We start from the raw sequence: 9,972 nt of genomic DNA, 5'->3' as shown, positions 1-9,972 counted from the left end.
ATTTTGTATTTGTTTGGTTTCCTCCATAAAGGAGAACTTGAGGGATTTGAAAAAAGTCTATTATTTGAGAAGTGAGGGCAAGAAACATAGAGAAAGATTGAGGAAGTGGCATGGAAAATGGGGAACAGCTGATACGTATATTTTTAAAAATATATATTTATAACCATATAAAATGGTTTCCAAAAAGTAAACCAGGTCAAATGAATTATTTTGTAAAACTATAGGTTTGGAATGAAAATCAGATTTCAAGATACTTCCTGAGTTGACAGTCAGCCAAACCTGTGGGAAAAAAAAAATGACAGCATTTTCTGGGCACTGTATAAACTCATTTTAACAAGCATACGATGAAGGTGCTATTGTTATCCCCATTGTATAGATGATGAAACCGAGGCACAGGTAGGTCACAAGACTTGCTCAAGGTTACCAAGCTAATAAGTGCCAGTGTTAGAATTTGAGAGGATACAGTCCGACTTCGGGCACATATTCTTAGCCCTCTGCCCCCTCCCCCCACCTCTACCTGTTTCAATTTCACACTCTGAGAATGGCGAAGCCCTCCTCTATCAGTGTGCTTTGTTTACCAGTGTGGCTCAGAAGTCACATGGCCTTGAGTTTTAGTTTCAGCTCTTCAGTTATCACATGTGTGACCTTGGAAAACATTGTTTTTCCTCTCTGAGTTTTCATATCCCCATCTGTAAAATGGGGGTGATAATAGTTTCTTCTGCAGGAAGGCAGGGGCTGCCACCTCCCTGTGGCTCTTGGAAAAGTGCTGTGCTGTGCAGAGGACAGTTTCTGTACCTGCTGACAGCTTCTTACTTTGAACACCAGCCTCTCTCTGCTTGTAGGCTTTCTGGGCTCAGCTAGGGGTGCTGGAGGTGATGCCCTCAGCGGTGACCTCCAAATGATGAGGATGGGAGTCGGTGAATAAACATCCCAGCTTCCTCACCACGAAACCCCAACCAGGGGGACAATAATGAGTATTTCCCACACGTCCTTCACAAGCTTCTGAGTTGGATCGAGTTCCAGATGCGCCCAGTGGCAACCAGCACGTTATAGAACGCTTTGTTGGCACCCCCCCGCCCCCCGCCGCCTCAAGGCTCTTTCCCAACCCTTCACTATGTTCCTGCCCTAACTTCTCAAATAAACGACTTCTTTTCAACTCCTTGAAGTTCTCCTTTGGAGGGAACCCAAACAAAGGTACTAACTCTCAGGGTTGTGAGAATTCAATGAAATTATGTATGTAAATAGTATAGACACGTAGTAGATACCTAAATAACTGTAAGTTTTACAATCTATTATTATATCAATATATGAAAAACATGGTTTAATTGGGAAGCTGTGTAAGGAGCCTAATGCCATTTTTTGATGTTTGATTGCTGACAACTTTAAAACCTCATTCATCCTTCTCCTTCTGCCTCACATGTGAGCAAGTGGATTAAAAAAAAAGGCCAGGCAATTCTTACTTTGGTGTCAGCAGGAAGGTGAAACCACACATGAAAACCCTCACGTGGGGCCACCCCTTAACCACCATAAAAATCCTAATCAGTCTTCTTTCCCTGCTCTCCCACGCATTTTGGACCTGCGTGGGAGCCTCCCCTGCTTTCCGAAAGCTTCATTATGCATGTGGTGAACCTTTCATACCCTCTTGGAATGCATGTAGTATTATCATCAGTCTTGACACTTAACCCCAATTATGGGTGAGGGTCCATCCTGTTTCTCTGGAGTAGTCGCAGCAGAAGCACATCTAGGCTTTCCCACCAAAGGTATCATCGCGTTCTCTACGATAACAAAAATGTCCGGGAGTTTTAAAACTTGGTGTTATTTCTTTAAGGAGGTGCCCATGGGGCCGCGGTGAGGGTTCAGAGAAGGGGTCTGAAGGTCAAGGATAGAGACTGAAGGGGTGAGTCATGGAGGTCTGCAAGATCCAGAGAGAGAGAGTGAGCTCACACTCCCTTCCTACCAGCAGGAATAAAGAGATCCGGGATTCACGTGCAGCGTTTGCTTAAAGGAAATGATACTTTTTTGAACTTGGCAACACATTAGACAGTGACCTGGACTGGGGTTTTAATGAGACTCAGGATTCCAATGCACAACCTGCATAAAAATTCGCAAGGAAAAACTTTATGTGGGATTTAGACCAATGATCAGGCTAGAAATACGGACGCTAGAAATGTAACAAAACTGCCAGTGTTCTAAATTCATATTTTATTGTTTGTAGAGAAAGAATCTCCCTTTTGGTTTTCACAATTTCCAAATAGGCTGCCCAAATCCAGGGCATTGAATCAGGATTATATAACTTATCTCCTAGCTTCTCCAGTTCTCTATTTATAACAGTCAAGTGTTGGCATGTATGTGAAAATTTAAAGGCAAGGCTGCTTGCCACATGATCTTGTGATCTTTAATTTTTACCTTTAACAAACACTGCCTCATGATAACTTCTTAATGGACAGTGAGCGAGAATTCTTTCCAAGACTATAAAATCTTAATTTCACTCTATAGGTTTGTTTTAACTCATAAAAAATTCTGCTTAGCATAAACATTTAAATGTGAATGAAGCTAACAGTCGAGAATACTGTGCAACTACTTGCTGGAAGCAACCTTATACAGATTTATAGGTTTTGTGTATACATTTCTATACATTTAAAATGATTGAAGTTAGAATGTTACCATTAGATTATTTTTTAATTTCAAAAATTGCTTGAAAAACCAATGCAGTCATTCACACAAAGATTACAAGGACAGTGCTTAGGAGAGAGACACAGGTGACATAGTTTAGGCTCATTGTTAACTTGCAATCACAAGTAAGGAACGTTCTGCAAAGGGGAAAAAACAATACCAGAATCCCAAGATGCTCAAATTCTGACTTCCTTGCTGTAACCGACAGTGCTTATTGGGTGAGACAAAATGAAAGAACAAAATTCATTTCATCAGAAGGAAAAAGGGCAGAGATTGAAAGAGAAGTAACAGAACACCATTCCCTTCTGTGACAATGGAAATCTGTGTCCCACCCATGGTCCCTCAGCACTCCTCCTTTTCGTACATGACGGTGGCATCCTACTGCAGAGCCTGCGAATCTCACTCATCCTGAGGGGCTTCTCTCACCGCAGGAAGGTGGGCTTGTGCTTGTGGGTGAAGTTGGTGGATAAATATTCCAGCCTCCTCATCCCTAGTAGGAGTGAGCTGTGCTCTGCATGGTCTCCCAGAAGCCCTCAGTGGGGTTGGCCCCAGCTGCCCACAGCGGTCTCCTGGTCATTCATTCATCCTTTAGGGAAAGGCTTCCATCCCTTGTTCAATGCCTCACATTTCCCTTCCTCATGCTGCTGGGATCACCTTCCATTCAAATCCTTGTCTTGGGGTCTCCTTCCGGGAGGAACCAACCTAAGACACCTTCCAGGAATGAATTTGTTTGGTGTCTGTTTCTTGCATCCATCCCTCCTTTCTTGTCCTCTGTCTTCCCCCCTCCTTCCTGCCTTCCTCCCTCCCTCCCTCCCTCCCTCTCTCCATCTCTCCCTCATGTTTTTAATACCAGCTGTGTACACCCTGGGGTCGATGCCAGGAAGCTTCCAGTCAAGTGGACTTTAGTGAGAAAAACGTGGCCGATACAGAGTTTATGGTCGATACTGAGTTTACCATTTGTGAATTCAACTGTACCTAAAGTTTAAAAAGTAAGAGACAGATACCATTATTTAAATGGCCAGTTGGCTGTCACTTCACTCAATAAAATGCAGATGCTAGCTGGAGTGTGAGGTGGGGATAGAAAGCTTGGGTTTTCTCAGTGAGCCTTCGGTTGTGTGTGTCTCTCGCAGAACACCTTTTTTTGTGTGTTGAGCATGATTCTCGAATTTGAAGGTTCAACATGGTTCTATTTGTCATGCAACATGGCCTTTAAATACACACCAAGCTCTCTCTGAGGTGCTTAGTCGAAGGCACAGGGATTTGTCCGACACCAGAGGAAAACCTAGCCATGATGGACTCACTGAGAAACTGTACGTCCGTCTGCATCACAAGACTTTTATCAGGGATTTTGAAAGATAAATGTCCCTTGCATAGTCTTTGCTCCAGGCTCTGACGTTTCAACCGGATTCTCATAAGCTATGAGTCCACTCTCATTAGAGTGCAATGTGGTTAAGTGCTTCAGGACAGGGTGTACTAACGGGACGTTGTGGGGACACAGAGGCAGACAGGACCAGTGCTAGCTGGTCACACTGGGGAAGATTCCTCAGGCCCAGGGATGTGTGAGCTGGGTCTTAAAAGGTAAGCAGACGCTTATCTAATGTTTTGCGGAAGGATATAAAGGAAGCATTTAAACTCCTACCACAAAAGGTTAGCTTTGCGTTCCTTCATCCCGATACACAGATTCTTGAGGCTTTTACTTTAGTCAACAAGAAGACAGTACTGTGTCTGCCTTGGGGACGATTAGACAGCGTCACCTTATCTGAGATTTATCTGAGACAGTTGATGCGTGGACAGAACAATTTAGTGGGGGCATTTTCCTGCCTGTTCATGTTGTCTCCAAAAGATGCGTTAGGAAATCTCCAGGTGAGTCTGGGCCCTCTGAGAAGCAGACGTGAGGCAGGTTAACACCGACCAAAGGAAGTGGGGAGGGTCCAGACCATGGTGTGGGTTTGATCCTTGTGAAAAAGAGGGGTTGGATGGAAGCCCCTCCGAGTGCAGTGCGGTTCTAAGGATATGTGACAGGGCTGCTGAGCCACAGTGGCCTGCCACAGGAGAACGGTGTCTTCAGGAACCCGGTGTCCCTGCCTTAGCACCCAGCCGTCCCCAGTCACTGGCTGGGAGCAGCCTCTGGGAAGCATGGCTTCTGTGAGAAGGAACATGAAGGATTTCAGCCTCAGGGCTTGTCCGTCAGTTGTGCGCCCCATGGTCAGAAATCTGACAGGCCCATTTTCACAGGTCAGCTCAATCAGTGTTTTCTTCAACGTGGGGCACACACCGCAGAGAGAACTTGGGATGATTTTAGATAGTACGTTGAATTGTTTAGTATTAAAATTATTTCCTTTATAACCCTCTTTAATTCTGGTGAGTGACGCGGAAAGACTCAGGTTGATGCTATCGGTTTTGTAATCCCCCACTTTTAACAATAGGCAAGCCTCGGGCTTATAAAGTTTAGCAAGTTACATTATCCAGATAGAATGGAATAATTTTATTTGTTGTTTTGTTTTCCTGTTTATTTCCCACTCTGGGGACTTATCAATTGGTTTTTATTTATGGCTAATGACACCGCTTTTCAATGTACACTATTCAAATCAATTTTTTTCTTTTACGATAAATTTAATTAAGGCAATAAGTGAGAATCAATTTAAAGAAAACGTTCAGTAACTAAAGTACAGAGAGCGGGTGGCCATGGAAAAAAGCTTGCGAAAATGTTTTGCGAGTGACTGGAGTTTGGGTAACCCTGACTTAGGCCGTCTGAAAGTAGCTTGCTTGAGCCACATTATGCTAACTTTTCACAGAAAATGCCTTCACTGCCTCACCATTTAAAGTTATGCTTTTTCCTTCTGCATGGGGTCACTGTAAGGACTGTCCGGTTTTACAGTGTTTCTGTGATTTTTGTGGTGGGAGATGTTGTTCACTCTGTTACTCATCCTTTAAACAAATCCCCAGAGGACAAATCCAGCTTGAATTTAGTTCTAGGAAGATAAAAAGTATTGTCTCTGAATGAAGGTGTATACTTTTTCCTGTCAGAAAAAGACAAGTATACCTGTCACGATGCTTGCCTTTCCTTCTAGAATCCTTAGGGCTGAATTTACTGCTTTTATGTTCTCATCTGTTCCAATCTGGCACCTGAAAGTACACTCTCTTCCTATTTCCTTCAGAGGACTCTGTTATTTAAAAAGATCTTTAAAAATCTCTTGACATCTCCGGGTCCTGCAGCTTTCCTGCAATATTCACATAGGCTGGCTCAGTCTGCCTGGAACAGCCATGATAAGCTAGGTTGTGCTGCAGTAATTAACAAACCCCAAATTTTCGTGGCTTCTAAACAACAAAGGTTGATTTCTTGCTTGCTTTATGTCAAGTTCAAGTTAGCTGGGGGGCTCTTTCTTAAGTCTCCTCACTGAGAAAACCTGGCTGACACCATTTACGAGCTGCATGGTTGCTGGTTGCCACAATAGGGGAAGAAAAGAAAATGGCTATTTATCCATTTTCTTCAAAAGAGAGCACCATGAAAATGACATATTCCATTTCTTCTCATATTCCATTGGCTAAATCGAGTCGTAGGACCATGCTGAACTTGAAGGAGGTAGGGGCATGCATTTCTACCATTTTCCTGAAAGGGGGTGGTGGTGGTACTGAAACATTGGTGAATAGCCCTAAATATTACCACACTGCCACACCTCCTCATATAGATCTACTAACAACTCCTTGACATCGCTAAGGCTTTCTGAGTCATCCTTTGCTCCAGTCTGTTTGTCTGACGTGAACCTGTTTGTCGCCATTACTTTTTCTGCCTGTGATTGTCATGTGATCCTGCGGGTCTTATTTTAACTAGCATGGGACGATGTCTGTTGTCCTTTCCTCCCCCAGTGCACCATTAAAACAATGTTTTAGTTCGTAGCAGAATTGTATTTTCGGTTTGGGTTGCAATGAAGGGAAATTACAATCCAGGGTAGAAAACCACCTCAAATTGTTGAGAGTATCCTTTGGGCAACCTATGATTTTATTGACTGACTGTTGTATCCCTGATGTGTAGACTAGAACATGGCACAGCGTAGGGGCTCAATAAATGTTTGGTGAATGACAGCCTTTTAGTGTACATCATCAGCAATCCTAGACATTTTTAGATGCTTTCCTGCCATGAGGGATTTCCTACAGCCTGACACCCTCTGAACTCCTGGCATGTTGGTCAGGCAGGACCTTCTTCCCTTCTCCTTCTTTCGACATTATATCAGTAGTCTTCCAGACTCTTCTTCACCTCACAGCCTCCAGAGTAACCCTCAAAGGGCCATTCATTTCCTTTTCCTAATATGAAAGTATTTAACCCTTTCTATGTTTTACTCTTGACTTCCGTACTATGACCTAAAAAACCCTCCGTTTTTATGCTTCAAGGACTCTCTCAAGGCGATTTTGTAGATTAAAAAAAAAAAAAAAAGGTGGGAGGAACCTTCCTCAGGATGAATTCGTCACATCTCTTGAAAGCAGAAATGATTGCAGTCAGTGCTTATTTTAAATAATATTTATTGCCTTTCCATTAAAGTATATTTTAATTTTAATCCTTTGTGTCAAGAAGCTTTTCTCAGAGCAGGTGCATGTATCAATCAATCGTTCATTCCTTTGTATTGTTCACTGATATTCCATTGCCTGCATGACACCACCTTTTGTTTATCCATTCACTAATTGATGTGCACTTGGTTTGTTTTTATTTTTGGCTGTTATAAATAATATAGCCCCATTGTTTCATTTTTCCTTAGGATGAAATTACCGGATTATATGATAGGTATATATTTTTAGCTTTTTGAGAAACTGCAGCTCTATCTTCCACAATGATCATATCATTTTACATTTTGTACCAGCATTGTCTGAGGTCTCCAGGTGTTTAACATTCTTGCCAACACTTGGTATTGTCAATCATTTTTATTTTAGCTATTTTGGTGGATTTATAGAGTATCTCATTGTGCTTTTAATTTGCATATTTTTCTAATGACCATTGATGTTACACATCTTTTCATGTATTTGTTGGTCAGTCATATATATATATGTATATATATATATGTATATATATATGTATATATATGTATATATGATATATATCATATATATATTTATGAAGGTTCTACTCAAGTCTTTCACCCATTTTTTATTGTTCTGTTTGTCATATTATTGAGATATTGTTTATACATTCTGGATACAAGTTTTTTGCAAGATGTGTATTTTGTAAATATATTTCTCTGATGCTTCATTATTTTATTTATTTTACTTTCTTAGAGTTTAGTTTGCTTTTATTTGTCTAGTTTCTTAAGGTGAAAGCTTAGATAATCGATTTTAGACCTTTCTTCTTATCAAATGTAAGTATGTATGGCTATATATTTCCCTCTAAGCCCTGCTTTAGCAGCATCCCACACATTTTGATATGTCATATTTCCATCATTGATTTCTGCTTTAATTCTGTTATGGTCAGAGGACATATTTTGTGTGAATTTAGTTCTTTTAACTTTATTTGGGACTTCAAAATAGATTTTATTTTTTAGAATGCATTTAGATTTACAGAAAAATTGAGACGATAGTACAGAGAGTTCTCATATATCCTACACCCAGTTTCTCCTGTTATCAAGATCGTAAATTAGTATGTATAATTGTGACAATTAATGTATAAATATTAATACATTATTATTAACAAAAGTCCACAATTTATTAAAATTTCCTTAGTTTTTATCTATTGTTCTTTTTCTGTTTCAGGATCCTCTCCCAGATACATTTAATCATTATGTCTCCTTGGCTCCTCTTGGCTGTGTTAATTTCTCAGACTTTCCTTATTTTTCATTACCTTGAAAGTTCTGAGGAGTACTGATCATTTTGTAGAATACCCCTTTATTGGAATTTGACTTATGTTTTTTTCATGATAAGTGTGGGGACAGAGCCAGGGGGACAGAGTGCAGTTTCCAGGTTCTCGGCCTCACATAGAAAGGTGCTGGCTCAGGTAGTAAATGGCCATCAACTGTGATTGGATGGCCATCAACTATGGCTAGTTGGCCGTCAGCTGTAACCAGTGAGCCACTGGCCACTAATATAACTGCCGTGGCTACGCTAGCAGAAAATGGGGGCTAGCAAGAAGATGGTGGCTGAGCTAGCAAGAGCGGATTGCAGTTAGCACAGCGGATTGCAACTAGCGAGGGGAGTCGGTCAGTTGGCAGAAAAGCGGACAGCAGGTCGCACGTTGTTTGAATCCAGCCTCCAGTGAGACTATAGTGGTGTGACTCCCCTACCTATGGCTCCGTGGGTGTTCCTTTTTGGCCTAGACATATCCTGTGTTACTATGTGGGGAGCGGGACCAGAGACCCTGTGTGACTCCCTGCACGACAATAAGATTGGGATTATGGGTTATTAGGAGGAAGAAGACAGTGATAAACTATCATTATTTATATCAAGGTTATGTAATAGCAACATGATTTCTGATTTGCTGTTTACCTTGATTACCTGGCTGAGATAGAGTTTGTCAGGTTTCTTCAATATTACTCTCCCCACCATTCCATACTATGCGCTTTTGAAATAAGTTATTATGCACAGGAGTGGGGAACTGCTGTTGCTGGACATAGAATTCTCAGTTATATCATTTTCTCTCCCCCTCTTAGCGCTTTGGATGTGTCATTCCAATATCTTCTGGCTTCCACTGTTTCTGATGGGAAGTTGGTAGTTGATCTCATCTTTTTTCCCTTGTATGGAATGTGTTCTTCTCTTGACGCTTTCAAGATTTTCTTGCAGTTTTTGGTGAGCTGTTTTTGTTAAGAGAAAAAAGAAATGTTTAATTTCTTCCAGAATCACAAGTTCCTATTCCCCTAGTTTTAAGGAGTAACAATGACGTCAGTGACAATGACAGATGCTAAGTCACATTTAGAAGTATCACTCAGACATAACAATCACTAAATGGTGTTGTGGTTTAATTTGGTCACTTATCGATTCAGTTGTGTTTTTTAGAACTTCTAGCCAAAAAATAGGTGACATTGTTGCTAGCAATCTGGGTTTGGGTTCCTCCAGGATCCATCCTTTCTCCCTACACTTCCTGAAAATTCTGTTGGCCGTTTCAAGACGCTTGCGTGAACTTCCATTTTAATCTGGTTTCTGGGCTCCTCTAAGCTGTTGAAACCTTGTCATCTTCAGCAGTCGTCACCATGGTGTGAATAACCGTTCAATGGGGGATACAAGACATTCTTATTCTGATGATCTAGTTCTGAGAATAACCCCGCTGCCAATACAAACCGCTTGGTGTGATTTTCTTGCTGTGTACATCTGTTGGCTGTATTG

Source organism: Rhinolophus ferrumequinum, chromosome 23 (assembly GCF_004115265.2).
Source record: "Rhinolophus ferrumequinum isolate MPI-CBG mRhiFer1 chromosome 23, mRhiFer1_v1.p, whole genome shotgun sequence".
Taxonomy (NCBI): Eukaryota; Metazoa; Chordata; class Mammalia; order Chiroptera; family Rhinolophidae; genus Rhinolophus; species Rhinolophus ferrumequinum.
Note: the sequence above shows the minus strand (reverse complement) of the source record.